This window comes from Octopus sinensis, unplaced genomic scaffold (genome assembly GCF_006345805.1).
Source record: "Octopus sinensis unplaced genomic scaffold, ASM634580v1 Contig16930, whole genome shotgun sequence".
Lineage (NCBI taxonomy): Eukaryota > Metazoa > Mollusca > Cephalopoda > Octopoda > Octopodidae > Octopus > Octopus sinensis.
Window position 1 is genome coordinate 15862 of NW_021834685.1, and position 26821 is coordinate 42682.

General features: G+C 34.8%; 1 non-coding gene and 1 pseudogene across 1 annotated transcript; one reads left to right on the forward strand and one right to left on the reverse strand.

The window, feature by feature from the left end:
- Positions 1-2105: 2105 nt before the first annotated feature.
- Positions 2106-3045, reverse strand: LOC115230965 (annotated as a pseudogene).
- Positions 3046-9763: 6718 nt separating this feature from the next.
- On the forward strand, positions 9764-9835 carry Trnad-guc. Its single transcript has one exon. It is a non-coding gene; the product is annotated as a tRNA-Asp (tRNA).
- Positions 9836-26821: the final 16986 nt, after the last annotated feature.

The window sequence follows — 26821 nt, forward strand, 5'->3', positions numbered from 1 at the left end:
CTTAGTTCGACGTTAATCCCACTTAGTTTGGTGTTAATCCCATTTAGTATGGGAAATGGTATATTTTACGCCGTCGACATCGATTTCGTTTTCGAGACCAGAATTTATTCGAAAAGTTACTAAGGGTGATTCCTCATTCTTTTAAAATAGTGGTCTTTGATTGTAAACCCAGATAAAACAGAGAAAACAACCATATCCGGCCTCGCACGAGAAACGAGGAGGAGTTGAGAACTTGAAGAAAATTGGATCTAAAATTCATTCGTTATACCAATCCTACTTTACAACGCGGGAACCTGAGGTCTACACGCTAAAGAACTGGAACAGGCCAACTCGTTCCGCAGACAATCAAGACAGCTCCTATGAGTCCGACGGCAAAAACGATGAGCAACGAAGAACTGTACAGAATTACTCATACATCTTAAATTGCAAATAAAGTGATGGCAAAAAATGGCAGCTGTTTGGACATATGTTAAGAACATCGCAAATGACTCCGGCTAACCTGGTCATGAAATAATACTTCTGCTTATCAAACAGTACAACATATCGAGGCCGACAAAGAAAAACATGACCCACCACGTTGGACAATGAACTCAAAACAATTGGAAGAAAACTGAAATCAAAGATGATCTGAACGACCTGAGAGATCTTGCACGAAACAGTGGAGGATGGAAACGACCAACAGAGCGTATCCTAAATCGCATGACAAAAGTGAAATCTCCACTAACATTATAATTTCGGGTGAATTGAATAATAATAACATAATAATTATTTCCGACAAAGAAATGTCATCCCGCTCTGTTGAGGAAATTTCTGTTCTTTTTCCTGACGGGTCTAAGCACAAGACGCAGTCCTGGAAGTCGACTCCTGAAGATTTAGTCCGTTTTTCCAAGTGATGTCCAATATTCCCAGATCAAATGCGAATTTGTGGCTGCTCGAGTGGACGGAAATGTTTCTTATATAAATAATCAAATCTCATCATCGGGTATGTCCTGTTCCCGAATTCGTTTAAACATGACCTCTAGAGGTTTAAATATATTTAAACCTCCCGGGACTCTACATACCCTTCCCTCTTCTCTGGCTGTGTGAACCTCCGAGAGGATGCATTTTACCGTCTCTGTATAGATTTATTTACTTCAACTGCCTCAAGTAACAAATCGTGTCTAACAGCCATCTTTCTAATTGAGTCTATAAAGTAGAAACAAATGACAAGAAGGTCACATTTGTAGTTTTACTATTTTAGAATGAATGTGAAGATTAAATTTTTCTAGTTCATTGAAAACGACACCCAAAAAAACAGTGCATATTTAGAAAGATTCATTTTTAAAAAATAACATAACACCCCAATTCTTTACGTCACTTCTGAAACTGAAATAATTATGATAACCGTCTCTACATCCATTGATGACCTACTAAATTGTATTAATAATGGTTTAATTTATTAAAATTTGTATCAATTTAACTGTTTGGGTAAACAAAAGTAGTTTGGGAAACACTCTCGTCAACAAAAGAATTTATTTGTTAATGATATGATAAGAGGCAAATATTTACACCATTTTTAGCATTTTAATATCTTGTTAATGCAAAAAATCAATGTTAAAAATCAAAAATATATTATAATCTGAGAGAAAAGATTAAAAATGACCTCCAAAACACATTAATTCCAAATTTAGTATTTTAGCCCCCTTTTACGAATAAAGATTGGGAAAGAATTTATTTTGCGAAATTTCAAATAGCTTAGTCCAATAATTGTAAGTAATAAGGAATATTCATACATAAAGATTTTCGAAACAAGTTTTGTTTTTTGTTAGAACGGATGTCCAGAATTTGTAAACTCGTTTAATTTGAAAATCATTTTTAACTTCTGAGTTATTTATTATAAATAAATTAGATTCAAAACTATATAATCTTAACTAAGCAATCCGAATACAGACATAACAAGTAATAAACAACTAAACCAAAAGTCATGAAGTAAATGCCCCATATCTAATGAGAGAGCACACACTGTGCCCAATATTATGATTTAAAAGCTTTTCCACATTCTCAGCCAAATGCCGCTTGGGGTCCTGCCATGTCCACCACACTGCCAACCTGTCTCCCCACATTCCTAACAGACAACTGCTCCTTCGTCATCTTCTCCTCCTCTTCCAACGCCCAAATATACCCCCCAATTATACTTTGTCATATTTTTTGAGCAGGTCATCTATTTTATTGAGTGTCCCTATATTTGTCTGACGGTGTGACTCGTAGTTCTGCAAAGACAGGCCTTCAATCCAACTCTTCTTGTGAAGGTTGAGTAACATCTGAATATACAAAAAGGACCACCTTCTCATCCAGTTGAGTCTTTTTATATTTTATTCCAATCGAGTAGTAATTCCGGTTTAGTCCGTGGATTAGTGCCTGGAATGAAAGAGACACTCCTACCTGCACTGATGGCTTCCGAAGGTGACCAATGTTGGAGGTAGTCTGCCTTGGTTCATGACTTAAAACTGCATGATTTGGACTTATAAGACGAAATGCATCAATAACCACCTAAATAATTTAATTAATAATAAATATTAATTTTATAATAAATTATTTATATATATGTGTTCTTGTGGTGCTAACTTTTCCTTTAACACTTTGGATAGGATCAATCACCACAGCCACTGCCCTCTCCACTAGAGATTCAAAGCTCTGTTGAGTGCTCATATCGACACCAGAAAGCCAGCATCCAAAACCAGGGTGAGAATGGTACCACCCAACCACAGTTTCAGGCCTACCAGTGATCTTAAGCATATCAAGCATGCTGGCTTGAAAGGCTGGATCAACTGCCTCTACACTCACGCCCTTATATATATAGCCAACTCTAAACCGTCCCCGACTGAGGCATGGCAAAGACGTCCACAACGGTGACTGTGTAATCATCCACAAACTCCCCCAGCATTAGGCCCATGACTTCCATGGGGACACCCGCCCGGCCGTGTTTTAGCATCTTTATATGAGAATTGAGGGTACTTTAAGAAGGGCAAGGGAGGAGATGTAGACTTGTTCGGATGTGTCCATCATAGGTACGTCGGTGTTTGCAGGTTGTTGACCCTTTTGATGTGTTAAATTATGTGAACCTGTCCTAGTGAAGATAAGTCCATTCTCATAAATCTGTCCATTATTGATGTGACCACAACAACTAATGATTAAAAAGGTTGAATTAATAATTAAAATTTTATATTTAATAATTATAAAATTATTTATTTTTTAATAAAAAGAATTGAGAAAATTTTTTATTAGGTAATTATTTATAGGCAACGAAACTAAGACGAATTTTGGCTACAAAGTTTGTCATAAACATAAAGATTTCTACTTAGTTTATTCGCTTATTCAAAAAATTAATTTATTAATTATTTTATATTTATAAAATATATTGATATATTTTTTTTACTTTTATAATTAACTTGTTATTTGAATTATTTATCACGTTTATTTCTTGTGGGTTTAAAAATGATTGAAAATCAATTACAAAAATATAAAATTAATCTCAACGAAAAAGTAAAAGAAGCAATAAAAGAATTAAAATTCACTAAACTAACACCAATTCAAGTATATATTAACAATTATATAACTATAGTTAAAAACAATTCCAAAATTTCTCCAAAATTACGACGTGGCTGTAGAAGCTATAACAGGCAGTGGGAAAACCTTGGCCTACATAATCCCCATAGTACAACGCCTATCAAAAATAACCCAAAATTTCAACAAATATGACGTAACCCTCAAAAAACTAATTTAAAGATCATTGCCTTGATAATTGTGCCCACACGTGAACTCTCAGTCCAAGTCTATGAGGTACTTCTTCACTTCCTTGCCTATTTCCCTCACTTATCACACTGTCAGCTTGTGGGAGGACAGTCAGTGGCAGACTCAGTCAAGAATTTTGTCTCAAATGGGTGTTTTATAGGGGTATATATTAGAGGGAATGTCACTGTGTGTACTCCTGGGAGAGCTGAGGCCTTTCTAAAGCAGAGACATGAGGGATTTGACTTGGCATCCTCCTTAGAACGGCTTGTATTGCTTATTGGTTACTCATTGTAGGAAGTTCTGGTGATAGACGAGGCTGATAGGCTGTTAGCTGATGGTTACCGTAGAAAGTAAGTTTGGTGATATATTCTTAGTATTGAAACTATTCTGCGATATTTGCCTAAGCAGAGGAGGACTGGGATCTTTTCTGCAACTTTGAATGCAGAGATTACAAGTCTGATGCAGTTTGGGATGAGAAATCCTCGGCTAATCTCGTTAAAGTCAGAAGAAGAAATATCTACACCACCAGAATTATTTAATTCTGTTAAAGTTTGCCTCCTTTTTTATTTTATTAGTTTTTGTCACCCATTGAAAAAATTAATTTTATATTTAATTTTTTAAATAAATATAAAGAAGAAAAAATTATTATTTTTTTCTGCACTTGTGCTTCAACCTCTTATTATTATAGCGTAATTAAAAGGTATTTTATTTATATTAAAATACATAGAAAATTTCCAGAACTTTCTCTTTTCTGTCTTCACAGAAAACAAAAAGGCAAAAGAGATATTATTTATTCTAGATTTAGAGAATCAAAATGGTAATTAATTATTTTAAATAATAATAAATTTGGTGGGAATTAAATTATTTTAGTGCTGTCTTGTTGTGTACTGATATAGTATCACGTGGTATAGATGTGCCCCAAGTGGAGTGGGTAATTCAATTTGATCCCCCTAAAATGGCGAGGTTGTATATTTTAGTACATATTAGTTCATTTGTACATCGTTGTGGACGTACTGCTCGGATGGGACGTACAGGTAGAAGCTTACTACTGCTTAATCAACATGAGGATGTTTATGTAGATTTTTTAAAGTTGAATCAAAAGGTTTAGTTTTATTATTAATTAAATATTAATTAATTAAAATACATTTTGGAGGTTTTTATAATTATTCTGGTGGTACATTTAATGTAGGTATTCTTGGAAGAGTTTTGTGAAGATTTTGAAGACGTGTCTATATCCGCTATATTAAGAAGTTTATCTGAGACTGAAAGAGAGTTTATGGAATCAGGGGTGTTGGCATTTGTATCATATATCAAAGCCTACTTAAAACATCCCCTTAAAGTCATTTTCAACCTATCAAGTAAGTTGTGATATATTTATCCAGAACTCCCCGTTTCCTCCTTAGCTGATTCATTTGGGCTGTTAAGAATTCCCAAAATGGTGGAAATCCGTAAAAATGACACAACCCTATTTGTTCCATCCTCTGTTGATGCAGATTCAGTGCCATATCGGTAATCTGGCTGTGTTGATTGTAGTGACTGTGTCCGAGAAGAGAGAAGGAAGAAGATGGCAGAGGACAATTTTGCCAAGAAGGAGTCGAAGAAAAGACTGAATGCCAAATATGCTAAGAAAGTTATATTTGAGGTTGTGTAGTGGTAGAGGGAGAGGATGAAGGCCAAGAAAAAGAGAGTTTGTAATGACTATAAACTTATGGATTTGAACCATGAGGATTTGGAGGAGATTGAGAGTGATGCATATCTTTTAAAAAAGTTTAAAAATGGGAAGGTTCTTTGTCTCCTATATTGTTTTAGATTGGGAAAAACGCATTTGAGGCACGTTTTATTCAACAATGATTTTTATATACATTTTTGTGTTTAAAAATGTTATTTTTATTTAGAGGTTTGTTGGGTGGTTTAGTTTGTGTAGAGTTTTTTTAGTTTTTGTAGACTTTGTTGTCTGTGTAGACTAGATTAAACTGTTCTTAGAGATAAGCAGCTTAAATTACTTTTTGAGGTGATAATTACTCTTATTTGAGACTAATTTCTAGATCATGACAAAGAAAGGAGTTTTTTTATAGTGTTTGTCTTGATTTTCCGATACGATGTGATTTAATCTTACAGGTTTCCATTCCAGCTGGCTCCTATTGCTTTTTTTATCCCTACAAAAAACCTTGAAGAAGTTCTTCTTCTAACTTATTTTGAAGACGATGGCAATATTTTGTTTGTTTGAACGCATTTGCACCGAAATAAACACGATTCTATACTTAATTAATAATTTGTTTTTATCAAAAAATCGGTATCATTGTCACCTAGAAAATTAAAATGAAAGTTGAGGTACGTTTTATTAAGCAATAATTTTGATATAATTTATTTATTTGTTCTTACAAAAGACATTACTGGCTATTTTTATTGAGAACGCTTCTTAGACCGTTTTATAATTATTATAGCCTTTTTTGTTATTTAAAAAATGAGAATGAACTTATTAAAAGCTACAAATATCATTAGTCTAAGATTTAAAAACAAATTGATATTATCAAATAAACTAAGTTCAAAATTTTATCTAAAATACAATCATTTAAATCAAAACACCAATTAAACAATTTTAACAATAAAAAAAGTAACTAATTACCGTTTTATTATTCTAATTTTGTTTCGTGTTTATTTCTAGTTGATTTATAGATTTTTTCCCAAAATTCTTTAAAAAATATGTGAATTTTATTGCTGCTAAGATTGACAACCCAACCAATATTTATTTAATTGACTGCATTTGTATTGAGACGTGTGATGCAAGTTCAATTTGTCAAACAATTGATGATTGCTTACGAAATTACCAAGTTGAGAGAAAAAACTTCGTTTTGTTGTTAACTGATGCTGTACCGTATATGATGTCAGCCGCAACTAGCATACGTATATTTTATCCGAATATGATTCACCTTACTTGTTTCGCTCATTTACTTCATAATTGTGCATTAAAAGTGCGTTCTCACTATCAAGACATCGATTTCTTAATATCATCGATGAAAATTGTGACTCTTAAAAATAAAAGTCGTCAAAAGCTTTTCGGAATTTGGTCTACCTCCACATGTTACCTCCATGGAAAGGGGAATTTGGTTATAATAAATGAAAAAATAAATTCTGCTGTATATATCAACATTTTAATAAATAATTTGTGGAAATCGGCAGATAAAATGGGGCTAAATCGTTTTATTTGCCAACAAGATTTGGACCCCTGTCATAATTCACGGAGAACAAAACAATTTTTCACACAGAAAAACGAACAAAATCCAAAAATGGGAGTCAAGCTTGACATCTGCAATGCCTTTAATTCACTGCGGAGGGATCAAATTTTCGAGACTGTAAGCAAACGAGCCCCGGAACTCATTCCACTCGTCTACCTGGATAGGACTTTGAGAAGTTCAGCTGAATCGCTCTTGAACATCCACTTTGACGAACCTGGTTGGAATTAATGCAAGCTTCCTACACGCATCGGAGGAACGGGTCTCAGGTCGGCGCTGGATTTCGCATTCCCGGCATATCTGTCATCGCTTTCAAGCTGCAGTCATCTCGTCCAGGAAATCCTACGTAACACTACTGGACTCTCCTTGGACACAGTATTTGACAAGGTTGCTTGCAATGGAAGGAAGCCGGACTTTCAATCCCAGATGATGTCTCGAGACAGAAATGTTGGGACGCAATATCATGCAGGCTGTCGTTGATGACCTGAAGCGGGAGTTGAACCAACACCGGCTCGTCTGTTTGCTATCCGGGGCACAGCACGGGAGTGGCGCATGGTCCACGCATTTCCATGCAGTTCATTCGGTACGCTTATGGACGACGATTGTGTGAGAATCGGTGTTGCACAACGCTTGGGTCTTGACGTCTGTCAGGAACACAGATGCCGGTGTGGAGGAATAGTCGATTCCAAAGGACTACAACCTTTGTCTTGCAAGAGGAGTGCAGGTCGCGCTCCCCGCCATGCCGCACTCAACGACATAATACGACGGGCCCTCGAGAGCGCAGGATTTCCAGCACCTGGAACCCATCGGGCCTGACCGGGGAGATGGCAGAAGGCCCGATGGGATAACTCTTTTCCCCTACTCCCAGGGAAAATCACTCGCATGGGATGCGACGTGCGTAGACACGTTCTCCCAGTCCATGATTCTTCGGAATATTCATTCGCCCGGTTGGGCTGCTAATGCAGCAAAAAGGCGAAGATATCTAAGTATTTGGAGATCGGAAAACTTTTCCGTTTTGTCCCAATCTCGATAGAGACGTCTGGTGTAGTGGGATCCAAAACCGCGGAATTTCTCACGGAAATTGGGACGATGCTGGCCAAACGAAGGAGGGACAGTCGCGAGGGGTATTGGCTTCACCAACGTATCGGAATTGCAGTTCTTCGTGGCAACACGCACGCGATACTGGCTGCCGGAGCGTGACGATTTATAATATAAACTAATCTTGCTTCGTTTTGGATAATAAAATTAAATTATTACATGGAGTGTGATTCGCCTTTTGTGGTGGCGCAAAAATCCAGTTATTGGATTAATGAAAAAAGAATCATTCGCTCATCCCCTCGCGACTATCGTCAGTCCGGGACGGCCTTCTCTGTCGACCTCACTTTCCCGTTTTGCCCTTCTCACTATCTGTGGGGATGTGGAATCTAATCCCGGCCCAAAGAGACGTATATCAATTCTCCAGCTCCACCCTTATCTCACTGCAATGGAGAATGGAATAATTATGAAGAAGATTGCTTTGGTACCGTCGCGTGCCAACACACTAAATAGTTATTTTATACATCAATATTAACAATTAGTTAAATATTTTAGAGAAATATTGTACTTTTTAATTTATAAAAAAAAGAATTATTTTGTAATGGTTAACCAAAAATCAAATAGATTTCTCGATAATCAATAAAAATTGTTGATGTCACCGGGATGTTGGTTTTTTCGAGATCCTGCTTTTTTCAACAGGTACCAAAATTATTAAAAATGTGTTTAAAGTGAGACTTGGAAAAAATTAACATGTATTTTGTATGGTAATATTGCTTAAAAATGAAATTTTGAAAGTGTCCATTTATTCGCGTGTCCATTTATCCGACTGTGACAAAATATATCAAATAATCATATAACTCGGACCACAAGGGTATTTTCAAGTTTTGAGAATTGTTGGAATCATCTAATATTATCCTAATTAACTGTTGGTGATTCTTAGGTTAAATAAATAAAACAATAAAATAAAACTAACTAGGATTGACGAGTGATGCCGTCATCAGTGATACCACTGCGGAACCGAATGTCTACTTCAGCCACACTCGAAAAGAAAAAATAGATGTAGCAGAGACACACGTCTTCGTTCGGGTCGTCTTTTTTTGGATTAGTTAGTTTCCTAATAACATGTTCTCTCTCTGTTTTGATCTTATGTGGCTGTTAAAATTCCGTTCTCATCTTGCGGCAGGGCTTGTTGTTGTTAACTATCAAAGAAATAATGGCTTACGAAACGAAGTTTAGTAACTTGATACTAACTTGATAGTAATTTGTTTGCACTATAGAGTAATTGCCAGAAAAAAATTGTTGAAAATTTGGCTTCTTAGTGTGATAAACATTTTAATCAGCGATTATCTCAGGAGACACGAAACAAAAATATATTGGTCTTATTGTATTGGTCTTATTTTTGATGTTTGTTCTTTCAGATCGTTTGTTGAAGTTTTGCTTTCAATTTATTTCTTTTATAATTATTAATTATAAAAATCAGAAGTCTTAGAAAATTTTATTTTACTATTTCATGATGAGATATTCAAATAGAATGCTTTCCGTACTAGTTTATTTTGTTTAAAGTAAAGACTGTCTAACTACAGCAAAGGCACGCTAGCATGTGATTACGTACTACCACACCGAGATCAATTACGAGTTTTATTAAAACGATCTTAATATAATTATACAGCTGATAACATTACTCGCGAGGGGCCCTTTGTTACTAGTCTCGAGCTATGTTAAAGTCCCCGATAGTATAATGGTTAGTATGCCGCGTTGTCATCGCGGTGGCCCGGGTTCGATTCCCGGTCGGGGAGTTTTTTGCAACCCTTATTTTAAATTCGCAGATTTTTTAAAAGGCAGAGTTTTACATTGCCTAAATTTCATTATATGTGTTATTAATATCTAAATCTGATTTGAACTTAAAGATATATTCAAGGATTTTGTACAGCTGAGTCTATTCGCGAGGTGCAAGCTCCGCAAATTGATTGGCAGCATAGGTGTACTCTTCTTTGTCAGCCTACACTCCTTGTCTGTATCTCGAAAGATAAATTTTTAAGAAAAAAAGTATTAATCAAAATCACAAGCGTAATTATTATCGATTCATTCTCTTCATCGCCTATCATGTCATCTGCCACATCCCCCGGGTCTGCTGCGGAAAAAGCTGAAACGGCTAAAATAAAAAAATAACAAGAACTCGGACGCCCCTCGAGACATCGGGCATCGCCGGGCCTCTAACCTCGGCCTTTATCAGCGACATTGTGAGAAAATTGGCCCATAGGACGGAAGAGCCACTCGAGGTTTTGTGGCTATTGCAGAGGATATCCATCGCCATATTCCGTGGAAACACGCACGCGGTACTTACCGCAGGAGGGCGCGTGCTTTAGCCCCTCGGAGATTCCCTTTTGTTCATTCCTAACTTACTTTTTATATAACAATTTTACGCATCAAAAAAAGAAAAATTAAATGAATCTTCCTCTTTTTCACAGCGGAACAGTCGACTGATATGGTCTTTATTTTCTCTCGTTCATGCATGGTGCTTGGAGGTTATACGACATGCATTGTTCAACGACATCGTGAAATGAGCTATGAGGTAGTATTTCGTTCACTACTCCAACCTGTTCGGGTCGACCGTGTGGATAGGCAACATTCTGATGGGATGACCATTTTCTTTCTCAAGTGTGAAAAAAACGATATTATTTGTAATATAAATTAATTTAATGAAATTCAGTCAGATCTAATTTTACACGCTCTATCGTGTAGACCCAGTGCTGGCTGCATCCCGCGTCACGCGGCTCTTAACGACCTTATCAGAAGAGCCCTGGAAGTGGCCGGAATCCCCTCCCTGCTTGAACCCTCTGGGATCGATCGGGGGGACGGAAAAAGGCCTGACGGGATCACTGAGTTTCCCTTCAACAGGGGGAAGCCTCTTACCTGGGATACCACGTGTGTGGACTCTTTCTCGCCTCAGAACCTGCTGATGTCCGCATCCGCCCCTGGATCTATTGTCACAACCGCGGAATGCAAAAAGATGCGGAAGTACTCCTCACTTACGGAGAAGTTCCAATTCCTTCCATTCGCGGTTGAGACTTCCGGTTCTTTAGACAGTAAGGCAATCAGCTTCGTTCAGGAGATCGGGTCCCGCATGTTTGCTATCACAGGCGACGCCCGCGAATCAAGATGGTTTTTCGAGCGGATATCCTTTTCGATAGTACGCTCTAATTCTTTCTCGATCGCGTCGGCTTCCCGTCCATGAAGCTTTCGAACATTTGACCGAATTCTTTTTTTCGTAATAAACAAAATTAATCCGGAAAAAAAAATTTTGACTTAAACTCTTCAAAATTTTTTAAATGCTTTTTGAAATTCTTTTAATGCCTTTTAATATTCTTTTATTGCGAGCCAATTTTTATATCTATTTAAAAAAGTTTAAAAATGGGAAGGTTCTTTGTTTCCTTTATTGTCTTAGATTGGAAAAAACGCATTTGAGGCACGTTTTATTCAGCAATAATTTTGATGTAATTTTTTTGTATTATTTATTGACATCACTGGCTATTTTTATTGAGAACGCTTCTTAGAGCGTTTTATAATTTAATATTATAGCCTTTTTTGTTTTTTTTTAAAAATGAAAATGAACTAATTAAAAGTTACAAATATCATTAGTCTAAGATTGAAAAACAAATTTATTTAAATCTAAACATCAATTAGACAATTTTGACAATTAAAAAAAGTAAAAAAGTAATAATTCTCGTTTTATTATTCTAATTTTGTTTTGTGTTTTATTTCTAGTTGATTTATAGATCCGGACGCTTTCCCCGACACGCTGCCCTGAACGACATAGTCAAGCGGACTTTTGAAACTGCCGGATTCCCATCACAGTTGGAACCAGTCGGCCTGGTTCGGGAGGATGGTAAACGTCCTGACGGCCTAACGACTTTCCTCTTCGAAAATGACAAGTCACTCATCTGGGACGCAACTTGCACGGACACCTTCTCCGCCGGAAACATCTTTACGTCAGCCGGAGATCCGGCTTCGCAGCAAACCTAACAGAAACGCTAAAAATCAAGAAATACAGTGCATTATTGCACCGTTATATCTTTACCCCGATCGCAGTGGAGACGTCGGGAGTCCTCGGTCACATAACTAAAAAAATCCTTATTAAACTGGGGGACCTGGCAAGCAGAAGGAGGAATGATCATCGGAAAAGGACATGGCTTTTGACGCATATCAATAGCCATCTTGCGTGGGAATTGCCATTCTATTTTATCCTCTGCTGCTAATTAAATATTTATTAACAAAAAAAAATATATAACTATTCGTAAAAGCGTAATAAAATAATACACCGTGTACATAATACTAAGTTTGATTTAATAAAATTACTGTAATTGGAGCACGATTTGATCTTAATATAAAAAAGTGTCATTACTATTTCTTTAGGGTTATGGCAGTATAATAACCATTTATCTTCAAACATTCGCATTTGCCAGCCTTTTTGTGCTCGCGGTACTTAAAACTATATTAATTAGAAATGTTTTTAAATTAAAATATTCAAGAAACTTAAAAAATATAAAAAATAATTATGATAACTAATGAGACACTTGTGCATGTTTCTGTGTTCGCAAAATTTCCAGACAGGGATAAATTTGCGACAAACATATTCAGACGTTATCTACAAGACAAAAATTTGTTTCTCTTATTTCATTTAATGTCGACAAGATAAGTGAAAGTTCGTTTAATCTTGTATTGAAATCCAAAACATATCTGTCGACAATTTAACAAAACTAAAAAAATTTGGTTAATTACAATAAAAAAGGCTCATTCTTCAGACATAAAATTTTAATAAGTATGAAAATATGCAAAAATATGGTTGTGTAGAAAATCCAAAAATATCAAATTGTTCAAAAAAAGATTAAAATCATTTTATATAGGCGACAAAATGATAATCTTTATCAAAACTAGATAACTGTCACTAATCATGACCAGTGTTCCCTCTAAGCTGCGCGCGTGCGCGGCCGCGCAGCAGTTTGCACCTTGCTGCGCAGCGAAATTTTTTTCTGCGCAGTAGAAAGTATAATATTAAAAATTGCTATTTTTTTTTAATTTTTTATATGAATTTATATATTCTTATTTTCATTTCAAAACGAAAACGTGTCTATAATATTGATATGAGACTTAAGAAAAATTCTCCTTCTTTTAAGCCGGAATGGTTGATAGAGTACGTCGAAACCTTAACACCAGATTCAAAAATTCCCCAACATGTGCAACTGGGTGATATTTTTAGTTTTTCCGAAGACTGCGGAGTTGAAAATTCTCATTGACAATGAAATTTACTGGAGTGACAGTGTGAAGATGTTGTTATCAACAACTGGTTATGGAGATACAAATACAGATGAAATCCTATGCTTTATCGAGCATGTTTATCTGCATTTACAAGAAAGATTTCCAGCTGACGAATTAAGAGAATGGGTAGCATTTGACACTCAAGCAATTCAAAATCAGACAAACTTTGAATTTGGAAAAGAGGAGATATTAAATTAACGAAAAAATATGAAAATTTACTCTCTTCAGAAGTCCCACTCATAAAACTGCAGTCGGAATATACAGATCTCAAGTTTATTTTAAAAGAAAAACTGCACTCTGGTGCTTTGAAAACATTTGAAGATGTAATTTACTATATACTAGCGGAGAAAAAATTTTCAGCCACTGCAACATTTGTGGATATTTGTGGCACATTTCAAGCGTCGAGTGCTGATGCTGAACGTGGATTTAGTTTGATGAACTGTATCAAAACTAAACTACGTAATAGACTTGAGATTGACCATTTGGAGATGATCATGCGAATCAAGTTCTATTTAACAAGTGGGAATACAGTGGATCTTGATCGAGTATACAAATTTTGGATACAAAATAAAAACAGAAGAGAATATCCAATTGACTAGACCTATTTTTTTAACCATTGGTTTTTTAATTGTAAAATTTTTCCCCCCAAAATTTTTTGCACACGTCACTTTATAACGCTGCACAATGCAATGTGCCCAGCGCGCATAGCTACCACTCGCTTGAGGGAACACTGATCATGACTACATTTTTAATCTAAACCGTCCTGTTACATCTTCTGAAGGTGAACCTATCCAAAGTGGTTTATAATGTAAATCCTATTGGATTTGACGTCAGATAGTAAAATAAAATTATCAAACAAAATAAATTTTATTTTAAATTAATTTTTTCAGAAATATATTGATTAATGAAAAAAATCATGCAAAATGTATAAAAGTTAACAACTAAGCTTAATATTGCTTTGTCGAAATTGGTATAAAAATTGTCAAACTTGAACTGAAAATGGTATATGTTGAGTATTTCGCCTTTTTATCGTATTTTTAGAATGTTTAATTTCCTTAATGAAAAATCTTGATCACACAAATTTTCTTATTAGACATTTTCTCCAAAAATTAAAAATGTTTTCATCTTATATCGAGATATAAACAACCGTCTATATAGATTTAAACTATTTGAAAACGGGTGTATATTTTTTATTACAATTAAGATAATCTTAAAAAGTATTTTTGCATTCATTAAAGACGTCTCAGGTTCCGTAAAATGTATAAATAATTGCAGTTTCTCTTATTTTATAACTTCACAGTAACCAATCATTTAGTTCGTGCAGTTACGATGCAATTATCTTTTCAAATATTCTCTGACTCTACTTAAATGATATATTTTTGGAATATTGTTGCATTCTGTATTTCTGGGAAGTTTTTGTATCTGGTCTTGTTCTTAGTATTCAATTACTGATGATCTGCTGTTTGATTTAGTAATACATATAAGTTTAATAATACATATGAGTGGTTAATGACAAATTTTGGCAACTTTTTTGATTACAATCATCTTGTCATAGATAAAAGACTTGTAAATAATTTTTGCTTATGTGTTTACAAACTTAAACAACTTTTTTTGATTCACTCCATATGGTAAAAGATTCTGTCATTTTTTCAAAAGTAGATAGAAAATTTTATTTTATTTGTTTGTTTTATTTTGAAAAAATATATTAGATACCCAAAACTTCTTCCTGGACGACAATTACTTCGCCCGGTGGTTCATAAAAACTAATATGGACATCTTTATTAAGATTAGATTTGAATTTTTCTTTGCTATTCGGAACTAGTGAATATAATTCTAACAAAATTTATATCTTTTGAATTGTAAATTATTTAGATTTCTTTATTCATAGTTAATTAAAGTCATTAATTAAATGATTTTAAAATTGTATTTATTATCTGCGTCGTCCAAAAAAGATTTTCAATAAATAGGATATGTGTTACTTATTAGTAGGTTGGTACTCTGTACGTCTTCATTAATGTAAACCACCTGAATTTGTGTTCTTAGCTGAATTCAAACAGACTCACAATATTAAATGTTATTTATTTAATTTTTTAAAGTTTTAAATTTATCGAATTAATTACAATGAATTATAATGTGTTAAGCACGTTATTTTATTTTCTTGTTTTGTGGTTTTGGTTGTTAATTCTTATTTCATTCTTTTTTTATAAATGTTTTATTTTTATTCTATTTTTTATTTGTTTGAAGATTAATTAAATTGACTACTGGTAAAATATCATGGATAAAGTTTATTTTGCAAGTGAATTTGTATTCATTTTATCAATTAATTAATCTTCATTTAATGCATTTTTTTAAAGTAAATTATTTTTTCCTACTATTTTATTGCTTATTTTGATCTTTTTAGTTTTTTGTCATTTGAAATTATTAATTTTTCTTTACTATTTTAGAAATTAAATATGTCTTTGTTTCTTTACAGGGTATTTCATAAATATATCCTCTAATTTCATAAATATATCCTCTTATTCCATAAATATATCGTATAATTCATATAAATATCCTCTTATTTCATAAATATATCGTATATTATAAATAATAATATAATGTAGTAATTCTTGTAGTAATGTTCGTATGTCGTATACGTATATTTCAAGTTACATTAACAAAGACCAACTTTTAATTTAAAAAACAAATGTTGATTAATTCTGTTAATAATCGCATTCACTCTATTCCAAAATGACCGGTAGTACTCGGTAAACATTTAATTAGACGAAAGCGATTGTATAACATCTTTTAAGTTTCCTTTTAAAGCCTTCTGATTCATAGCTCTTGGACGTATTCGCCTTTGTTGTCCCAAATACATTTTCGATAGGATTTAAGTCAGGTGAATAAGGAGGTAAAAACAAATACTAAACACTATGTGTTTCGAAAAAATTAACAAAATTTGAAGAATGATGAAATTTAACATTATCTAAAATTATCACAGAATCATCAGTGAAAATTCCTTTTGTACAACATTCATTGATAAACTCAGTAAAAATAATTGTGCTGTACGCACCATCAATTATTTTAGAAAGTTCTATTCCCATTATGGATATTATTGAACACAACGATATATTTTTTCCCTTTGATGCAGGTTGATATAGAATCGGATCATGATTTACATTAATATAAAAAAGAATGAAATAAGAATCAACAACCAAAAGCACAACAACACAAGTTGCATCCCAAATCAGGGACTTGCCTTTCCTGGAAGGGAAGGTAGTCATCCAGGACGCTTTCCAGCACTCCGACCGAGACCGACTGGCTCTAGAGTGGAGGGGAAACCTGCCGACTCTAGTGCCTTTTTGATGACGTCATTGAGGTGAGTGTGGCGAGGAATTCTGCCAGCACTCTTCTTGTACGATGAATATGCAAATTTGACAATTAAGTCATTTTCCCTGAACAATTTTGCATCTTCAATATCATTTTCATCAAGAAAATTCATATATGCATTGTGTGTTATATTTTTTGAATTTGTCTTATATTTTGTGAATTCGTAAAAATTAATAATGGACGCATTTTTGAACAATGCCGCCAGTTCTATATCATGTTGTAAATTAATGAGTTCTAGTTGAAACTTTGCAGGCGCATCCTTAATTTCCACGCTGAATGGAGTTGCGAATATTTTCATTAAAGGAAGGAATTCTTTAAAATTCTAAAAATTAAATTTATATAAATGTACCCCAAAACGTGCTTCAAATTGATTAATGAAATCACCAATTATGGATATGTTTAACCTTAAGAATGAATAATTGAATTTAAAAATCCTGGGGGCTGCATTTGAGAACCGCTGGTCTAATCCAACCGGCCCCGGGACAGAAGGGAATTCAGCGGCGTTGAGCGCGCGCTTAACAATATTATTCAAGACAGCATGCCTGGGTATTCAACCGGCACTGAGGCGACAAGAGAGGGGGTGTAGGCTTCTCCTGTCAATGATTTTACCGCATCTGCACTGATGTGACTGCCAAATCTCGATCCCAATGCGTAGACACAAACCAATGTGATTGTCTGATTAAATCTTTCAACTATCCCCTGACTCTGGGAATTGTTGGGTCGTCCATGAATTTAAACAATTTTGTACTCTTGACGGAGTTTTCTTATATGGTCATTCTTGAACTCCGTACTGATTGCATGTATTAACAAGGCCTGTGATCCATAAAAATTTCTTCTAATTTATTGGCAGCTTCTCTTCCATCACAACTTCAAGATGTTTACGTCGATGTGTTCGTTCAGATTCTCTCTTTTGGTGTGTATATATTGGAATCCATAAAGACTTTTCGTACTACTTTCATACCAACTTCATATCAACATCGTTAGTCTATTTTTTTCGCTTAACCATTTTTTCCGCTCCTTTGTCGGATGATTTTATTATTACACAACGATCTTCTCTGACTTTGAATATCCATTTTGAATATTTTAGTTCGATCTCTGGATTGATTTCTGTATTATTCCAGCTTGGCTAAATTTCTCCCGTTTTTGTGAATTATACTATTGTCATTGCCTTTGATAGAAATCATTCCATTGGGTAATATTTTCAATAATACGATAACGTTCAAATGTTCATTTAAAGCGTCTTTACGTGTTTTCTTATTGTTGTCTACATGTATTCTTTTAATAACTTTGTCTCCAATTTTAAAAATTGGAATGTCTTTATTCCACATTCGCTTTTTTATCATCGTTTTCAGTACGAGCATTGACTGGCATGGGCGCAGAAGCCATAAAGACATTAAAAAGCGTGGGACTCACTACAGTTCCCTGAGGGACCCCGCGAAGGACTTGTGATTTTAGAAAAGTCCCACTGATGCCGCACGACCTGTCCGCGATATTCAAGGAACCCTGACAGCCAGCGCCTTAAATACGGAGAAACCCCCATGTGGCGAGCGAGCTCCGGATGCCGTTGTGCCACACCCAGTCGAAGGCCTTTTCAATGTCAAGACTAACTAACATACCACAATCTTTCTTCTGGAGTGCGCACTTCATCTCAGTGGACACCTTCCACAAGCAGTCTCCACACGAACGACTCTCCCTGAAGCCCCATTGGAACTCGAGAGGTGAAAAAAAGTGGACATCTTAACTTGTGAAGGATCTTGAGGACGGAAAAGTGGTTTCTCATGTGGAAAATGCTTGATTTTATATAATTTCGGCATCAGAAATTAACAAAAGGAAAACGAAGTGCATCGTCGACTAATGAACGACCCTTGTTAGTCCGAAAAATTCAAATCGACTTTCCCTTGGGATTTCTTGTGAAAAGCAATTCGAACAAGAACTTGATTTGATGACAATTTGAATTGCATCAAATAAAGTGGTTGAGCTAATATCGTAACTCTCCTTGACCTGGCCATCGTAACTCTCATTCAACATTAAGTATGATATCTTCAACAGTGTATTCTTCTTGAAACATTGCAATCATTTCATTGTCATCAATGACTTTTTCTGTTTGAAGCATATCTTTTTCAATCATAATTTGGTGTAGCCCATTATTTTGTGTCAGCATAAGACTAATCAAAACTTTGAATAATTCCAACTTTTTTGACACAATTACTGATAGTTTCTTGTTTGAAATTTTCTTAGGCTTCGTTAAATAACAATATTTCATGTCTAAGATTAACAAAAAAGACCAATGATTGATCAAGCGAGTTCATATAATCAACCACTAATTTTTTTCTGTAATGATGCTTTAGATTTTTTATTATTCCTGCATCCATTGATTGAAGATGAGCAGTTGAGTTCTTTGGAAGCTTTATAACTTCAATGTTTGGAAAATTGTTCTTCAAAATGTGACCTGGCGCCTCATAAAGAAGTAAATAAAATTTTTTGTTATATCGCAATTAAAAAAATAACTGGTCATCCAAGTTTTCGAATTTTCATAATAATGACGATATTTTACAACATTAAATCCTTTGAAACACTTTGATTTCTTACTGTGCCCAAGAACAAAAGTTATCATTTTAATTGATCCAGTTCATTAAAACATAAAGCAACAGTTATTCGAACTTTAGATTGTTTTACGCCTTTTCTTTACTTAATAAAATTGTTATTGTAGGAAATGCTTGAAAAAAGGTCCTGTTTCATCCACATTTAGTATAATCTCTGGGTCAATTAATCCGAAATTCTATTAATTCTAGCGTTCGGATTGCGGATTATTGAATTTTCGGAGCATTGAATCAAATTTGGCAGGAAAAAGCTAGAACATTTATAACTTCAATTAAAAAAATTCGGATTATTGAAGTTCAGATTAACAAGGGTTGACTGTATGTTGTTTCTGAAGAATTAAATAATTCAATCATCTTAGCAACGTATCTTTGGCCCGGGATATGTCAGATTACAAAAAAATGTTTGACGGAATACATTAACGTAAAATAATTGATTTGTCTGGCAAGTAATATGAGGGGGACATCATTAATATGAGGAGGAACCAACGGTTATAAAAACCCTCATCAGAACAAAAAGTAGCCGTTTGTTTGAGAAAGACATTATCTGAACAAGGAGGAGTACGAAGCTATCTAAATTGGGACTTTAAACCTCGAGGATGTTTTTAAAAAAACGTGGTGAAATTAGCAAAGATGCGAAACTCGAAGCCTGGAAGGCTAAACCTTTTCAAAAGAAAGTCAATCCCGATTAAATACGTTTATGATAAAATGCAGCATTCGGTCACTTCCACAGTCCGCACAAAAAGTGGAAAGATTGTTCAGAAAAAGATTTTTTTGACTGAACAGGAGCTCAAAGCACTGAATGAAGGGAAGGTAACGTTAGAGGAGATTATGAGGAAAAAAACATTTTTGAGCAAAACGACAAGTTCCTCGACTAGAAACAAGAAAAAACAGTAAAATCAAAGGAAAAAGTCATAAAACAGCAATTTTTTATCAAAAGGTCCTCAAGACAATCACAGAAACTATTCGGACAAAAAGTGGTCGACTTGTCAAAAAAAGTTGTCATTGACCGAAGAGGAACTCAGATGAAAAGTCTTAATTTGTAAGCAAAAACGCATCACATAAGCTGAAAGAAAGCTAAAAAAATATTCGCAAGAAGTCGATAAAAAAACTGGCGACAATAATTGTGAGGACCAAATCTGGAAGAGTGTAGAATTCTCAAAAGATGTTTAGTTTGTTAAAAAGGAGATCATCATGACAACAGAAGAGTACGACAATTATGTGAATAGTGGTTTACAGAAGAGGGTCCTCCGTCAGTTGTTGGGCTTGGATAACAATATTGATATAATAAACGTTTCAAAAAAAATTAATTGTGAAAATTAATTCAAATAAATGTATTTCAATACGGATGTAACCTTTTCGGTCTTTTATTAAATACTCATTTCAGAACGAGACCATCGAAGACAAGCCAATAAACGAATTGCTCAACTCCAACAATTTTTTTGGATATCAGTAATACTCAATTTGATTTTCAGTGAACAAAATGCAGCGATCACGTTGAATTTCCGGAAGTCGAGGACAACTGCCTGGTCATAAGTGTCTCTGAAGACTTATAAAAACGCATCTTCCCCTTCGAGAGAGGTCACTTTGGTGTTATCCACAGAAGACGTGACAATCCTGACTCATTACAAGTTGGTAGACTCGACAAAGATTGAACGAATCGCGAAAGGATTTCTTTCATAAAATTTGTCAAAGAAATCAGTGATTAACGGGAATTTATGCCCGAGGTTGTGTTGAGTGTAGACTGCCATGTGTGCCATAAAAAATCAGTTCGTCAATCTCGAGTTGGAACAGAAAGAATACGCCATGAAGGTTGTCTGCTATCTAAAATGGGCAGGTTATAAAAATTGGACTCGAGCGAAATCTGTTTCAGGAAATTCACAGTCCTGGCGACCTTGGTCGAACGAGTGATACAAATGGAGTGAGGAAGCCATAAATTCACAAACTAGCGCTTACTGCCGAGATTTTATCTAGTTGTGCCGACTGTACGACATTGAGCGTAAAATGAATTTGTACTATTCGCTTTTCTACTGATTTTGACGTGTGGTTCTATTCTGATGAGACAGGTCGGCCATTTTCGCGAAGGACTCAGAGAGATTGCAATCCTCTTGATTTTTCATCAAGTCGAAATACACGATTTTATAAAGAGAATAACAAAATTATTTTTTAGTGTGTGAAGAATGTAAACGTAGGAAAGTCCCTTTTTTAAATATCTAATTTATTAATAAAACTAATAAAATTTAATGCACGTTATTAAATAAATTCACATTTTATTGACAGGGGTGGAATATTTATGTCTGGTCCATAGTATGTCTGAGTTGGTTACTAATTATTTGATAGCGTACAACCTCCTCATTTGTACAGAGCACTGCTGTATAACACTACTAGAAAAGTTTCCGACACATACTTTGACTTTGATTGAAGTACTCTATTTAAAAACCGTAGAACTTGACGGGTACTTTTTTAATCCTGATACAAATTTCTACTATAATATTGAGGCTAAATCTTTTGGACAAGTCATGTCTTGTCGTTTCCAAAATTCAAATTCACGAGATGATGAACATCGGCTATTCGTTGGCCTGCAATAATAAATTGACATTAGCCCATTTTGACTACCTTTTACTTCACGATTTTTCTGAAAACTACTTCAAGTCGACAAACGGAGCCAACGGAGTCGCTTTTGAGGTTCGAGCCAATCCTTAAAAACAAGGGAGAACATATTCTTTACTCAGTCAGTTCACGTGACTCGACGGTTCAAATATTTGACTTGAGATGTCATGGGAACGAGAAATGCGTTTATTTTATTTTTAAGGGATTTTTCGGTTCTCGTTATCAGCAATATCAGTTGGAGGCAACAACGAGTCCTCGAGTGCTGTGTGGATCTCATTCTCAGTTGTTTTCTTATGATTTTCGTTTCCCTTCTCGTATTTTGTCAACGTTCCGAGGCCATTCTAGTTCGAAGTTTAAGGGGAGTATTTTTGAATATGACGAGAGCTGTAATTTGGTCACTTCTAGTAGTATTGTGGTGATATTGTGGCAGTTGATGAGTTTGGGTATTCATACTTTGTAAATTATTGTTTATTTTTTTATCTCTTTTTACGCTTCATGGATACATCGACTGTAAAAAAGCGTATTTAAAATTATATTTGACAAGGAAAGATCTTTGCAGAAATCTTTCTTAGAGCAATTCAAATAGAAAATGTACAAGATCTTAATAATAAAATGGTGTGTATCTTTCTGTGTGTTTACACCAACTTCAAATTAAAAAAATACAAATAGATTGTCAAAATCCTTTCCCCTTATAATTAAGCAAATAATGGAGAACAAGTCCAAAATGCTTGGGTCCTCCATGAATTTTCTGCCCAAAAATCTAACATATTAGGTATTCTTTCGGCGTGACGTACTTTCCTCTTCTGCGCTTATGTGTGAAATGCTCATCATTCAACGGAAACACCTGAAACGGCAATTGAAGATGAAACCCGTGCTATTCTAAGGGGTTTTTTAATTAATATATTTAAGAAACTTAACAAAAAAATACAAAAAGTAATTATAATAACTAATGAGACACTTGTGCTTGTTTATGTGCACACAAAATTTCCAGACTGGGACGAATTTGCGACAAACATACGGGGAGGTCATCTTCAACTGATAACAACCTGTTTCTGGTTTTTGATTTAATGTCGACGAGACAAGAGAAAGCTTGTTCACACTTATATGATGCTGAAAACTGAAGCAATATTTTGATTGCTTTTTTAAAAATTGAAATATTTTTCAGAATAAATTCGTATTTTTTTGTTTTTTTATTCGCCGAAGATTGAGGATGTGAACCACCAAAAAAATTGTAACTAACTATATTTTAATTTTAAAATTTTTCAAGTTTTTTTAACTGAATTAAAATATTATTATACAACTATAAATAATTTTTAATTTGCAGAACACACCAGTGCCGCTGCGGTTTAAGAGTGGATTCATTTGGCCATCATCCCCTCTCCTGCTCACGTAGTGCCGGACGTTTCCCACGACACGCCGCCATCAACGACACCGTGAGCCGTGCCCTAACGACGGCGGGGTTTCCTAATGAGCTCGAACCAGTCGGGCTCGACAGAGGCGACGGTAAGCGCCCGGATGGCATGTCAATCTTCCCGTTTGAAAAGGGGAAATGCCTTATCTGGGACGCCACCTATTCCGACACTTTCTCCGCCAATAATCTAATTGTCTCCGCTGCGGAACCGGGCTCAGTTGCAAAGCAGGCGGAACTAACAAAACAGGAGAAGTACCGGGTCCTGGCAAAGAATCACCAATTCACTGCAGTCGCGATGGAAACCTCTGGAGTCATCGGCCCGCAGACGCTATCGTTTCTCCGCCGCCTTGGATGTAAGCTCGTGGTTTCCACGAAAGATCCCAACGAGTCGATCAGACTTTTTCAAAGGATCACATTGGCCATCATGCGCGGGAATTGCCAGTCGATCCGCTGCGCATTTTAACTCTTTTCGTTTGTAAAATAAAATGAAAAATTTTTTTTTAATTTTAAATATTAAAGATCTCGCGGCACCTAAAACTAGACCTCGCGGCACCAAAAGTGCCGTGGCACCCCGGTTGGGAATCGCTGATCTTAATAATAAAATGGTATGGCGTGTGTCTGTCTGTGTGCACAAACTTCAAATTAGCAAAATACAGATAAATTGTCTAAATTCTTTCTTCTTATAATTCGCCAATAATGGGGAACAAGTTCAAAATTATGAGGTCCTCCAAAAATCTTTTACTCTAAAAACTGACATATCAAGAATATCTTCAATGATGAGGTCCTTAAAACCTTCCCACTAAAAAAATTAAAAAGTTTTTTTAGATTTTAGATTTTAAAAAGTTTTTAGACAATAAGTATGTTTTCCACTCACATGATGAGGTCCTTGAAGCATTTCTTTAAGTAGTTCGAGTAATAGACAAATCATTCTGCCACTGTCCTCTCAACCAAATTCTCTAAGATATTGCGAAGGCTCCCTCTGTGTATGGAGTCAAATGCATTGGATGCCACTAACACCCTTGTACTTTTGATCTATTGCATAAAACCATCTATGTCTCCAAACCACATCAGCTGTAGATCTCCCTGGCCTGAATCGCTTCGACCGTGACAGAGAAAGTTCTCAATGTCAATACTATAAGTGATAATAAGTGATTTCAATAGTAAGATGGAAAAAATTTGTTTCGGGTTTGTAATACAATTAGTGTGCTGTTACCCATGTCTAGTGGTGAGCTGTATTTGAATGTTTTGTTGTATATCCGGGTTAATACCTCGGAGATCTCAGTCTGTCATATTTGAGAAATTCTGCATTTATGTTTTCAAGGCCAGTAGGTCTGTAGATGTTTAATTTGTCCAGAGCTTTCCTTGTTTCCAGAATTGTTATCGGAATATCAAGTTCTCGTGGTTCACCATCGAACTGTTTGATGTTTTTGCCGTGGTTTTGATTGAAGGGTACCTGATAGTGACGGGCCCAGACCACATCAGCAATAGATCTTCCTGACCTGAAAATACTATATAGCTGCTAGATTATTTTATTTGAATTAATTTCTTATCATTTTATGGGTCTTTTAAGGGTGACATTAAACAAATTTTTTAAATGGAATTTAAATTGGCATTAAAAAAATAGCATTTAAAATAGCGCCGATAACATTTATAATGCATTTTTTTTCAAAATTAAAAAAATTATTATAATAGCACTTCCCATAGAAATCTGAACAGAATAAGTCATATTTCGACACATGCCAAACACGATATAATCTTCTTAACCATAGTTTTCCACCCTCCGCGGTTTTGGGCCTGCCTGTAGAGTTCTTCCAGGTTCTCACAGTTGTTTAGGGTTTTCCTCACGCAGATTAGATCTTGTTGCAGAACGGCTAGCAGTGTTATTCGGGGTCGTCCACGAAATTTTGGTCCACTATGACTCTCTTAAGGTCCATCAATTAAAAAATAATTATTCAAAAGATAATTTAATGTTAAAAAATTGTGAAAAATAATATAACTGAATTCAAACAAAATGACAATATTAAATGGTACTTATTATATTTTTTAAATGTTATAAATTTATCGATTTAACGCTTAGCACGTAATATTCTTTTAATTTGTTGTGGGTTTTAATTTTTAATTTTTATTTTGCTTTTTCTTGGTATTAATGTCTTATTTTTATGATATTTTTGTTTTTTATTTGTTTGAAGATTAATTAAATTGACTACTGGTAAAATATCCTGAATCAAGTTTATTTTGCAAGTGAATTTATATTCATTTTATCAATTAATTAATCTCTATTCATATGTTTTTTTATAGTAAATTTATTTCTTTCTAATATTTTTTGTTTATTTGGATTTTTTTTCAGTCTTTTATTGTTTATTTTTACAATCAATAACTATTAACGGAACAATAATTAAGAAATCAACTAACTAACGCTTCCTTGGTGTCGAAGGCATAGCGGAACAGTAGAAGGAACACTTAGGCCATCTCCACTCAAAATCAGCAAAGTATGAAGTGAAAAGTTCGCGGGATGTCCCATTCATTCTCTAACTTTTTTTGGCGTATGACAACAAAGACTCAATTCTTTGAGTATGTGAAAAACGATTGTTTGGATCCACGAAATTCCGGCTGTGATTAACTCGTAAGGGCTCAGAGTAACCAGACGATTCAAGTCCATTGTACGCAGACAATTTGTCGATGCATACAATTGATCCTGGACGAACATAACTCTGAATATAATTAGAGTTTCTCGAGTTCGGTTGGGTACTTTGCACAAAATAATGTTTATTGGATTTCCCGTTTCTTTTCCCCGACCACCAAATGACCCTCGTGCCACGTTCGCCGTGCATATTTTCGATGATACTTTGTTTTATCTACTTTAACATAGATTGGCAACAAAGTATCAGGGTCAATTTCTCCAAGAGAAGCAGGATGGTCATACACTCATTTATAACATTCATGCTCCAATCCAAGGAGATGAAAAAATGACTAAAATAGAACAATGTTCATTAAACACTTTTTAATAAAATGCACTAATAATGGAGTGACCATCCACTGTGGGATCCGATTGTTGGAAAAGGATCCACACACAACAAAAAAGAAAAAACTAGTAAAGATATTCTGGTCCTATCTACGATTAGTTAAAAAATCATTCTTTTGTAAGTTACGTTCTAATTAACAAGGATATATTTAATTAGACGTGTAATTACTGATAAGAATAAATCAAGAAAGAAAAAACGTAAAAAAAATCCCGTACAAAAGTGAAGCTTAAATCATCTTAATCCGAACTTTGCATCCCCCAGCGTATTCGCATTTAATATTCCTTTTTCCTGACAATATTTTTTCAAGAATTGGAATAGCTCCGTTACTCTATTTATATATTAATTGAAATAATTGGATCTATTTTCGTACGAAAACCTAAATATTTTAAAAGTAGTTTTATTTACCTCTTTATTTGAAAAGTCAAAATTTTCGGAAGCTTATTAATACTTAAAAGC